This window comes from Urocampus carinirostris, chromosome 17 (assembly GCF_059441175.1).
Source record: "Urocampus carinirostris isolate Australia breed hairy pipefish chromosome 17, RoL_Ucar_1.0, whole genome shotgun sequence".
NCBI lineage: Eukaryota > Metazoa > Chordata > Actinopteri > Syngnathiformes > Syngnathidae > Urocampus > Urocampus carinirostris.
In genome coordinates this window covers 18,007,531-18,020,207 of record NC_142365.1, presented here as the reverse complement: position 1 = coordinate 18,020,207, position 12,677 = coordinate 18,007,531, and the positions used below count along the sequence as shown (strand labels likewise).

The 12,677-nt window shown below is 38.9% G+C and overlaps 1 long non-coding RNA gene across 2 annotated transcripts in view; it reads right to left on the bottom strand.

Moving 5' to 3' along the window:
* LOC148349399 (uncharacterized) overlaps positions 1-12,478 on the bottom strand; it is a 71,844-nt gene extending 59,366 nt beyond the window's left edge. For both annotated transcript variants that reach the window (XR_015847303.1, XR_015847302.1), the window contains exon 1: positions 12,073-12,478. This is a non-coding gene — a long non-coding RNA (uncharacterized LOC148349399). The remainder of the gene's footprint in view (positions 1-12,072) is intronic.
* Positions 12,479-12,677: the final 199 nt, after the last annotated feature.

Sequence of the window (12,677 nt, the reverse complement as noted above, 5' to 3'; positions counted from 1 at the left end):
CCACTGTCAAACATGGTGGTGGCAGCATCATGCTCTGGAGTTGGTTTTGTTTACCAGGGACAAAGAAAACGGATAGAGCTGGAATCTGGACAATTCTATAAGAAAATCTGGATTATGCAAGGGACCTGATTCGCCATTCGACAGGACAACAAGCCCTAACAAAAAGCAAAATCTACAATGTAATGGTCTAAAACTAACAAAATAAAGGTGGAACAATGGCCAAGCCAACGTCCTGACCTCAATCCTAATGAGAATGTTTGGGAAGATCTAATAATTCCACAAGGCACTGATGGTGTAATTTATAACGGTCCGCCACTGTTATGATCACTAAAATTATTATTGTGCTGCGAGAATATTGTCAGACATTAGACTAGTCCGGGGTAAAAAAAAGGTTGGGGACCACTATTTTACAATATTCATTGCCCCAGTTCAATTTTTTGGGGGTGCCTAAACCTTTTAGTTCCAACAGCAAATTTAACAGTCCCTGAGGTCTCGCCACCAGACTGGTCAATACAAAACCAGACACCTAATTACTGAGCACACCGGACTCAAACACATCCCTCCCCCATCATTTCTCTCACTCTTTCACTCTCTCTTTCTTCTTGCAGCTGCAGGGTTCATGTGCATAAGAGCGCTGGTCAAGCAGTGTTGGGTTTCCACTTCTCAGGTCTGCCTTTAAAAGCCTGTCCCATAATGGCCCTTCAGTCACTTAAACAAGAGTTGGGTATCTCCAAAGAAACAACCGTTATTGGGCGTGTTTCTGAAAAAAAAAAAAAAAACCTAAGTAGTAACAGTTTATTTAAAAATAGTTGTGTTATTCCCCCAGATAACTGACACCCAAAAGCAGTGCGTTATTAGTAAATGTCGGGTTTAAAATTACCGTAAATACTCACATTGCAGCAAACCCCTTTATACTGAGTTGAAGTAGCCACATAAATAAAAAGAAAATGTGTACAATACACCACATTGTGGGAGCGGTAAAGCCTTCATATGTCTTGCCTTGTGCAATCTTAAGAGTATGCAAGCAAACACAGGTGAGACACTCCATATCCATTATGCATTTAAACGACTCAAATATGTCCTCCAATGTTGGCTAATGTGCAACACGTTTTCCTTTTGTTTCTAAATACGGTGTCTTGCAGATAGGGTTGGGTAGGGTTACTTTAACTTGATTACTAATAAAATTACTACATTTTGTGCAGGCTTGGGGAGTAACGGAATACATGGAACGGCAAAAATGATGTTGGCAAGCTGTTTGGATTTATTTTCATTTTGTTTCTGTCGCATTTTATGTTAGTTTTGCCAGAGATCAAAGCCAGGAGAGAAAGCTTACCACGTGTTGTGAGTCATAATTTTATTCATATTTAGTTTCTTTTGTCTTTTATTAGCATATTTGGTATTGGAGTAATCCAAAAGTAATTGAAAGTAATCAAGTTAAAGTAACCCTACCCAACCCTGCTTGCAAATATAATTCTACAAATAAAACGACCATAATTCAGCATGTTTCGGTTGTAAATTTTGTGCTCACATTTGCACCCTTGATTTCCCATGATTTACTTTTTTGGGGGGAAATTATTAGCCTGTTTCCTCTTTTTCCTTTCCTAGATTGCCGAGGATGCTAGTTTGCCATGGCGCCCAATTGGCCCCGCCCGTGTGGCGCCAGCTGCAGCTCATTAACAGATTGGCTTTCCGTCTTTTTAAGCTCAGTGCGCTCTCTCTTACTTTGTCAGTCCGTCAACGAACTTCTGCCCTGCAAGACGTGGGTTCTGATTCGGTCGTTTTATTGTTCCCGTTTATTTTTGTCCCGTTTGATATTGGGTTCCAGTTTCGTTCCCGTCTTGTTTTCCCTGTTTATTTTCAATGTTTCATTATCTATCCTATCTGTCTGTCCCGTCCTGTCCGGTCCAGTATCGACCCCATCTGTCCGATATCAACTTGGGCAATTGAAATCAATCTCGTCGGTCTCTGGCTTCCTGTCTTTCCACGCCAAACCGCTGTCTAACGTGCAGGTCGCCCCATTCCCCATAAAATAAAAGGCTTGTGTGAGAATGTCATGTGTTTGGGTCCTGATCCTGTTCTGGTTCTTGACAGTTTGTTATTTGCACTATTATCACGCTCCAATGTTCATCTTTTCGACTGTTAGGAATTGTTTACAAGGTTGTCAATATCGGCCAATCATGTTGCTGTTATTTGAAATCCCACACCCTTTAGAGCAAATTTGCATTTTATGAACTACACCCTTTAGAGCAAATCTGCTGTTTATAACCTAAGATATTTAATAAAAAGATAGGGCTCGAGAGGGCTTTTGGAAATAAATTAAAATTGGCATCATGAGTGTTTTTGAAATAAGTTAAATAAGTGATACCAGAGGTTCTTCTAACATGTTTCTATTTCTTTTCCTCGCTTTTTCGGCCGTACCTGACTCATATCATTTGCGCTGTTCTGTGTTCATTTTACAGAGGGGTGGTGGTAGGCCAAACCAACTTTAAGTTCGGGAGGGAGGAATACGGTAATTTCCTGTTCTCCTTGCAAATTTAAAGTCCATTGATGTCTTCTCGCCTCCTTTTCAGTGTCTATGAAAGTCTAAACTCAGCAGTTGCATTTCATTTACCGTATTTTCCAGGCTATAAGGCACATTGGGTTATGAGGCGCACTTGCAAATTTGTAGCACTGGAAAATGCGTGAGACTGGAAGGTTTAAATGTGTATATTATTGTGAATTTTATGACTGGTAAAAAGTCCAATGTCTCAAACTCAAATGATGAATTTCCAAGTATTTTAAGGAGAACACTACTAAGGGTTAAGATCACTTCCCTGGGACAATGGAAAGAGTTGGCCCCTCAGTGACCCGAAAGGGAACTCCTTTGTCTGACTGCAAATGTTTGCCAACGCCTATTGTGACGGCATTACCCAAGCCACCTCCATCGGCTCGGACTTGGCGACCCGCTACTGCTGCGCACTCAGAGGAAACGCAGTATTTTACCTATTACAAGCTGTCCCGGAATATGCACCAGACTATAAGGCACATGAAAATGAAACCACACGAAGAGCTACTGTGTGTATTTGTGTATAACCATTGGGCTCTATATACACCTATGCTATATATCGATGCAATGATAAATCTGTCGATAAGTGTCGCTACTCTAAATTGCCAGATAGTGTATTAAAGGGGAATCAAACCCAGGGTAGTGGCAGTTAGGGCGCCGACATAATACCACAAACAGTATGTCACGGTTGCCATGGCGCCCAATTGGCCCCGGCCGTGTGGCGCCAGCTGGGGCTCGTTGACAGATTGGCGTTCCGTCTGTTTAAGCTCAGTGCTCTCACTCTTCCTTTGCCAGTCCGTCAACGCACCTCTGCCCGCAAGACGTGGGTTTTGACTCGTTCCTTTTTCCTGTTGGTATTTCCTGTCAAGTATTGTTCCCGTTTGTCCTGTTTGATATCAGTTTCCAGTTTTGTTCCCGTCTAGTTTGTCCTGTTTAATTTCGATATCCTGTTCTGATATCAATTATTTCTGTCCTGTTGTTTAATATCGGTTTCCAGTTTCGTTCCCGTCCAGTTTGTCCTGTTTATTTTTGATATCCTGTTTTGATATCAATCCTGTCTGTCCCGTCCTATCAGGTATTGACCCCATCTGTCCAATATCTGCTCGGGCAATTGATATCGATCTCGTCGGCCTCTGCCTTCCTATCATTCCACGCCAAATGCTGCCTAACGTGCTTGACTCCCCATTTCCCGAAAAATAAAAGGCTTGTGGGAGAAACGTCACACATTTCGGTCCTGATCCAGTTCTTGACATAGTATGGATTACATAAAAAGGCATTAGAAAATATCCCATTATCACACTATTTTTATTCACAGAGCCAAACAACAATGGATTGCATAGTACATTCTGATCGGTTAAACAGTCTCTCCACTTCTTCACCTGTGCTTCAATAACCTCTCAGTTATTAAGTACGTAAAAAAAAAGCTTGTGAAGTATTTGGTTGAAAGACTTTCTGTCTTCCCCATTGTTTGTTGCTGAAGAGGTGGACGCTTTTTTTTTTAAAACCCATCAGAATGCACTATACAAACCAGTGATTCTGGCACTGTATGAATAGTATGATAATGAGATAAGCTCTGATACCCTGTAATATGTCATCTGTACTATTGGTGGTCTAGTGGTAAAGTATCAGTTCTTTTGCAATTTAGGTCAGCGATGATTATCGATTTTATCAATCATTGCACTAAAATTGCTCAATTACGGTACTGTACAGTAAAGTCTTGTAATAGATGTATGCATATTTAACCTTATATACCTCAGAACACAGTTTTAAGCGCACTTTTGAATTTCTAGCCAAACTGGGGCTTAAGTGTGCCTTATCGTCTGAAAAATACGGTACATACGCTTATACACCCCAAATCAAAGACACAAGCGACAACGCATAGAGGTACTAATACCCTTTTCACTATCCGATGAGCCTCTATCAGCTTTCAGAAATTGCCACTGATCTCTTAACCCATTATAGGAAATTCCTTTAAGGCATTTAAGATAAAAAAATAATAAACTTCAGATGCAATGAGAAGGAAAGAGTAGCCAAAGTTGTGAATTTGTTTAAATGTTTACACCAGTATGATGAGGGATGATCTCATTCGTATCTCCTCATCCAATTTGAATAAATACTCAAATTTAAATAATAAAATTGCTTATACAGGAACAACAAACTCATACCCTAGCTCCATAACTTATACCCTAGCTCCCGTTTGCACTCATAATCAATAGTGCCAACAGGAGCTAGGGTATAAGAGTGGTCTTTTTATTTGTAAAAATATTTTTGCAATACACCATGCCTAAAAAAAAAGGGTTAGACAGTACCCAGAAACGGAGAAGGAAATCTCCAAAAGGTTTGATGCACAAAAATAAACATAGTGTCTCAGCTAAGTGTTAGTTTGCAAGCTCTCAAGATTGCACAAGCCAATAATATAAAGGCATCACTGCAGGTTGGAGTACACATTTTGTTCTGTTGCTCTAAATAGAGTTTTAGGGGTTCTGTATCTTTATACGGTAATTTCGAACTAGCTACTTATAGAGTAATGTGATACTTTTCAGTGTCATTTTTGCAATACAGCATACTTGAAGAAAAAATAAAATGCCTAGTAAATTAGCCGGAAATTGAGAAGGAAATATTCGAGTGATTTGAAATCAAAAGATTAAAATGGATATGGGGTGTCTCAGCTGTGTTTGTTTGCAAGCTCTCAAGATTGCGAAAGCAACAAGATATATGAAAAGTTTAGTTTCGTGTACTGTACACATTTTATTTTATTTCCTTTAAACTATTTGGCTATCTTAAAGCAGTTTCAGGGGGGTTAGCTTCAATGCAATTATATACAGCATATACAATTTGTAACTAGAAATTTACTTTCAGAATAACGCACTAATTTTGGGTGTCAGAAATCTGGGGGGGTATCTGTATTAATTTTTAAGAGCAAATTGTAACTGTAATAAGGACTTTTACAATAACGCTCCTAGCACTGACTGTACCCTATGTTCCTGATTTTGGCCAAGAGAAACGAAATATTTGTTGAAAATGCTATTAAAATATATTCCTATGTTGTTTATTTTGAGAAAAAAAGAATGTCAGAAAATAAAACCGCTTGTTTAAGCTGTGAGAATTTGTTCACTTGCTGATTTGTTGCTTTTACCCAGAATGCACTACGATCACGACTAATAAATCACAGCTACTAAGTGAGCTTTTCCTTTCACTGCTTGCAAACAACAAGCTAATTTATAACCAGCCGGGCTATAATTGGCTGTGGAGGTCAAGCGGGTTATCTGCAAACTGCTTGCTGCCAACTGGGTGCACACAGATGATCCGGAAAAGAGGTTTGAAAGGGTTGGGCAGTTTCTTCCAGGATTTCCATGAAAATCAAGTCACTCGGAGAGACTCCCCAACACAGGAATCTTAACTGTACAGTAGTCCTGCATTTTTGAAGGGGTTGTGATTGTAAAATATCTTGCTATAGTCAAAAAACACAAAGTTAAACCTTTATTTAGTTATTTATTTATACTGAAAAACAATTCCAATTAATAGGCTCAAGTATTTTGTATAATTTACCATACTTTCCGGTTTCTGTCCTACAGAAACCATATATTTTTTTCATTATCAAACATTTTGGACAAAAAAACAAAACAATTTACAGGCTCAGTTGTTTGTTTAACAGATAAAAGTACTGTATTTTATACATGTTCTTTTTTGAAAAAAAAAAAAAAATATATATATATATATATATAATATATATATATCTCATCTCATTAGCCGTACCGCTTATCCTCATTAGGGTCGCGGGGGGGCTGGAGCCCATCCCAGCCATCTTCGGGCAGTGGGCAGGGGACACCCTGAACTGGTTGCCAGCCAGTCGCAGGGCACACGGGGACAGACAACTCATTCGCTCATTCACACCTAGGGACAATTTGGACCAGCCAAGTCACCTGAAATGCATGTTTTTGGAAAGTGGGAGGAAACCGGAGTGCCCGGAGGAAACCCACGCAAGCACGGGGAGAACATACAAACTGCGCACAGAAAGTCTGGAGCTGGATTTGAACCCACGACAGGCTCCCATGACATGAACTGTGCTGCACAAGCGCTAACCACTGCGCCGCCGTGCTGCCTATATATATATATATATATATATATATATATATATATATATATATATATATATATATATATATATATATATATATATATATATATATATATATATATATATATATATATATATATATATATATATATATATATATATATATATATATATATATATATATATATATATATATATATATATATATATATATATATATATATATATATATATATATATATATTATTTTTTTTTTTTTCCTGTTTTATAATATTGGATTAAGGACCCGATCCACTCTAATTTTCCCAGATTGCCACTGTCATGTGGGCGTTATGGAAAACTGCATTTACTTTCCTGTTCTGTCTGACAGAAAGCATACATTTTTCCATTACCAAAAATGTTTTTAAAAGTGCCAGGGAGCCACTAATGAGAGCTAAAGATGGCTCCAAAGCAGGTTTAGCAGGTGGAGAGGTCCGACATTGCCTAACCTGGGGGATCAGCAACCTGCAGCTCTAGAGACGTATGAGGCTCTTTGGCGCTGGTGTAGTGGCTCCAAAGAGGTTTTTCACAAAAGTTTAAAAATGGAAAAGCTGGGGGGTTGGGGTATGTATGTAGGCATATATATTCATTTTATGTGTGATTGTTTTCTTTAGAATAAGTAAGAAATATTGAATGACCAACTTTTATGTACAAATCACTTTTTCTCTTGAAAGTAGGTTTTTATGAGGCTTTTCGTTTTTTTGCAGCTTCAGACATTTTCATTGTTTTTTGTTTTTCCTTGTCTGTTGTGTCTCTTTCCCTCTGGTTAGGCCAATTAGAATGCAGAACCTAATGCAAGATGAAAATCCGTGATGTAGCAGAATTGTGCTTAATGTTACATTGTTATTGGCAATATATTTTAGCGAAAAAAATAATATATCAGAACAGTTCTTTAGGGGCTGAGCCGAAAGAAACAGTTCTGTAAAAAGAGTCGGAATTCCCATCATTAATAAAGAGGAGAAATATTATTTAATGTCAAAATATTTCCCAAGAACTTGGATCAAAATGAAATGGATTTTTTTGCCCGGACACCAGTAATCGTACTTTGCCAATTCGAGTCAGAGATCAGAGTCAGTGCAGATATACCAGTTTGCCAGCACAAGACACAAGAAAAAAATTATTTTGCAAGCATTAGCGCATGGGCGACCAACCCTTTTGCCGCTGCTCCCGCACTCTACAGGGAGTGCAGAATTATTAGGCAAATGAGTATTTTGACCACATCATCCTCTTTATGCATGTTGTCTTACTCCAAGCTGTATAGGCTCGAAAGCCTACTACCAATTAAGCATATCAGGTGATGTGCATCTCTGTAATGAGAAGGGGTGTGGTCTAATAACATCAACACCCTATATCAGGTGTGCATAATTATTAGGCAACTTCCTTTCCTTTGGCAAAATGGGTCAGAAGAGGGACTTGACAGGCTCTGAAAAGTCAAAAATAGTGAGATATCTTGCAGGGGGATGCAGCACTCTTAAAATTGCCAAGCTTCTGAAGCGTGATCATCGAACAATCAAGCGTTACATTCAAAACAGTCAACAGGGTCGCAAGAAGCGTGTAGAAAAACCAAGGCGCAATATAACTGCCCGTGAACTGAGAAAAGTCAAGTGTACAACTGCCAAGATGCCACTTGCCGCCAGTTTTGCCATATTTCAGAGCTGCAACATCACTGGAGTGCCCAAAAGCACAAGGTGTGCAATACTCAGAGACATGGCCAAGGTAAGAAAGGCTAAAAAACGACCACCACTGAACAAGACACACAAGCTGAAACGTCAAGACTGGGCCAAGAAAAATCTCAAGACGGATTTTTCTAAGGTTTTATGGACTGATGAAATGAGAGTGAGTCTTGATGGGCCAGATGGATGGGCCTGTGGCTGGATCGGTAAAGGGCAGAGAGCTCCAGTCCGCCTCAGACGCCAGCAAGGTGGAGGTGGGGTACTGGTATGGGCTGGTATCATCAAAGATGAGCTTGTGGGGCCTTTTCGGGTTGAGGATGGACTCAAGCTCAACTCCCAGTCCTACTGCCAGTTTCTGGAAGACACCTTCTTCAAGCAGTGGTACAGGAAGAAGTCCGCATCCAAGAAAAACATGATTTTCATGCAGGACAACGCTCCATCACACGCATCCAAGTACTCCACAGCGTGGCTGGCAAGAAAGGGTCTAAAAGAAGAAAAACTAATGACATGGCCTCCTTGTTCACCTGATCTGAACCCCATAGAGAACCTGTGGTCCCTCATCAAATGTGAGATTTACAAGGAGGGAAAACAGTACACCTCTCTGAACAGTGTCTGGGAGGCTGTGGTTGCTGCTGCACGCAATGTTGATCGTGAACAGATCAAAGCACTGACAGAATCCATGGATGGCAGGCTTTTGAGTGTCCTTGCAAAGAAAGGTGGCTATATTGGTCACTGATTTGTTTTTGTTTTGTTTTTGAATGTCAGAAATGTATATTTGTGAATGTTGAACTGTTATATTGGTTTCCCTGATGAAAATAAATAATTGAAATGGGTATACAATTATTTTTTGTTAAGTTGCCTAATAATTATGCACAGTAATAGTCACCTGCACACACAGATATCCTCCTAAAATAGCTAAAACTAAAAAAGCCCCACTCCAACTTCCAAAATATTCAGCTTTGATATTAATGAGACTTTTGGGTTCATTAAGAACATGGTTGTTGTTCAATAATAAAATTAATCCTCAAAAATACAACTTGCCTAATAATTCTGCACTCCCTGTAGTTTGTCGTACCACCACTGTTTTTTCCAGTAGACGTATTTAGATAAAGCGCCATGGAGCCACTTAGGTGCACCAAAAACCTGAATAAAGCTCCAGAGCAAGTTTAGCGGGTAGAGAGGTCCAACTTTGTTGGTGATAGCCAACATCTTCCTCTGTTCTGCCAATCAGAATGCAGAACAGAATGCAAAATGAAAATCAGCCAAGTAACAAAACCCTGATACAGCAAAGGATTACTGTATACTCGATGTGACCTCATTACCACATTAAATTGCGACCTATTTTTCTCAAAATAGACAACTTCATTCCAATGCAGACATAATTAGGATATATTTTTAAATTGGAAGGGGCTTGTGGGTATGATCCAGACACCTCTTAGCCTCTGGGAGTAAAAGAAATATGAACAATGCGTTGCTACAATTGCAAAGGATAATGGAAAACAATAAAGTAACAACGTGCAACCATTACAAAACAAATTAAATACTTGTTAGGACTTGTAGTTATTTTCAAAAATATTTTTAAGAAAACTGCTGATCGAAGGTCACATTTGACCAGTCCATTATTTTAAAATAGCCCCTGCACAAGTTAAAAGATACCAAGTAAATGAAAAGAGATGTTTTCAGCAAAAGATGTTCCTCCTTTGAACATTTCGAGCAAATCAAGTAATGATAATGCCGGGAAAACCAGAAAAAGAAACTCAGGACTAGAGTGTTTTTTTCACCCTTTTGTTCCACTGTGGGAGTTAACCAAAAGTCAGCCGGTGGCGAAATGTGAGCAGCTTTGTATAAATAGACATAAATGTGTTCTGCATTATTTGCTTATTGTGTTAATAAACAGTTTATGTTTAAAAACAAATGCCAATTATAAAATTATCCGTTTAAGTTGAATGCATTTAATTCAGAACGCAAAATGGTACAACTGATTTTGTGTATCAAACCTATATGTAATGACAATAACATTTGTCGGAAAGACTCCACTCAATTATCATACATTTACCCCCTAAATTTAGGTTTTAACAAGCTCTAATAATTGTATAACACACAAAAAAACTATCATAACAAATGGTTTGTGGACTTAGAAGATACAAATAATTCAAAACCAGTTAGTGGAGCTCATGGTTTTGTACTCCATAAATCAATCAAAATGACATACCTGTCAATTTATACCAGTTTGGACATTTTGAAATTGTGTATGCCATATAATGGTTTTTGTATGGACATTTCTTTTATTTTTAATTATCTGAATTGTTTTTCTGTAAGACCGATCTTCCCTTACCTGTTTCGGCTCTGATCGAGATAGTCGAAGTCACTGGCAGCGGATTACAAGGTCATCGTAGATTGCTAATATTGTTGTATTTTACATAGTCCGACATGTTGTGAGTAAATAGGCACAGTGTTGTGTTTTTAAGTTTTAGGAGGTCTAGAGTGACTTGAAAAGCGGTATATAAATGCAGACCATATATAAAGCTTATTATTGTTTTGCAAGAAGCATTGCAGTCGTTGATTAAGAGGAGCAATTGGCTCAGGTTGACTGGTATCTGACAACGTCATCATAGATTGCCAATATTGTCGTGGTGCTAATCCGGAGTCTTTTTGGCCACACATTTAAATGGAGAAGTGCATTTGGTTTAAGTTTTCTTTCCATTGAGGAAATAGATATTCAAAGTTCTGCTGTGCCTTCCTCACTCAAATGTAGACAATGAGTGTGTTTTTAGACATGTGAGTAAAGTACAGAATGTAGGAAGACAATTCTGTTTTGAAAAATTGTTGAAAAATTAACTGAATGGTGAAAATTTCAGTTACAGAGTAAAATCATCTGTAGAAAAGATGAAGTCTGCAAAATAGTCCACTGCTATGTATAATGAGCAACTCTAAATTTACTGTAAGTTGTGAAAGAACTAAGAAAGATGCTAAAATAATTGTGGTTACTTGGTGAATAAAATCAACCTCTTTACATAAATTATATTTGTTTTTATTCTACATAATCTTTCTTTCTGTGGGAAAATAGGTGTCGCGTTGTGTTTGTACGGCATATTTTCGCCTAATAATTAAATCTAATTGTCTTTATAGTCATTGATATCAACGTTGTGAAACACTGTATGCAATGATATTAGACATGGCACTCCAGGGTAAAAATGTAATTAAAACTTTAAGGAGGAAAAACGACAAAAGATTGTCAGGATGAACAGGCAAAAATATTTACAACATAGTGCTAAGAGATTGGCCAAGTTAGAATAATAGTGCAATGAAATAACGGCAATAAAATCTAGTATATAAAACATGCAGAGTCCTGGTTACATTGGAGAGCCAAATCTAATCTCGTTACATATTATGTTTCCACAATCTTGATGTCAATGACAATAAAGATATTTCAATCCAATTTCCACAGTTTTGTGCAACACATCTTGTAGCAACAAACTGTGAAAATGTATACCTTCTGACTCTTGTTAGAATAAGAGAAACTGTTATCATCAATAAGTGAAACTGAGATTGACAAGTATGCAATGCCAAGTTCTCCGGTCTTCGAGTTCACCTCTGCTCTTGCTCTACCTTGACCCTGAATGCACTTCCAAAGCAAAATCCCTTGCTTGTCACTTCAGGAGTCCACCAAAATGAGTCTGTGAACTTGAATTTTCTTCAAAAGTCCTGCAAAAACAAAGAAAAACACAGACACTTACCACGGAGGTCCCGATATCCAAAGTAGAGAACGTAAAAGGTCCCCCTTTTGTCCGATCTTCCTTCCATTTCATTTTCCGTAGCGCGTCCCCCCCCCAAAATCCTTAGAGAGGCGGAAAGACCAGAATAAGTGCGAGGGAGCGAGGTAGAACGCGATGGGGGTGGGTGGGTCAGGATGCATTGGACATTAGTTCTGCAGTGGAGATGGACTGTTGCAGCTGTGCAACCCCCATACCCACACCGGTCTCTGCTCCGAAGTGGTCCTTCTCGCCCATGTGAAAAAAAGGAAAAGACGACGGAAACAAAGTGATCCTCTTACATGCAGCCCGGGGAAACTGAGCAAGCCAGACAAAAGGGTAGTGGGGGGGACGCACAAGAGAGAAGGGGGACGGGAAACACGTGAGCCGGTCGGAAGGCCGAGGCGGGATAGCAGGTTCAAGTTTTTCAGCGTTGTCTAAACTTGGTGGTGGGAGGGAACGGGTCGCAGATTCCGAGAACTGTGGGTAGTGCCGGGAGCAGGGTTGGGAGGGTTCCTTTGAAAATGTAATCTACAGTTACTAGTTACCTGTTGAAAAACGTAATAAGTAGCGTAATCCGAATACCAAAA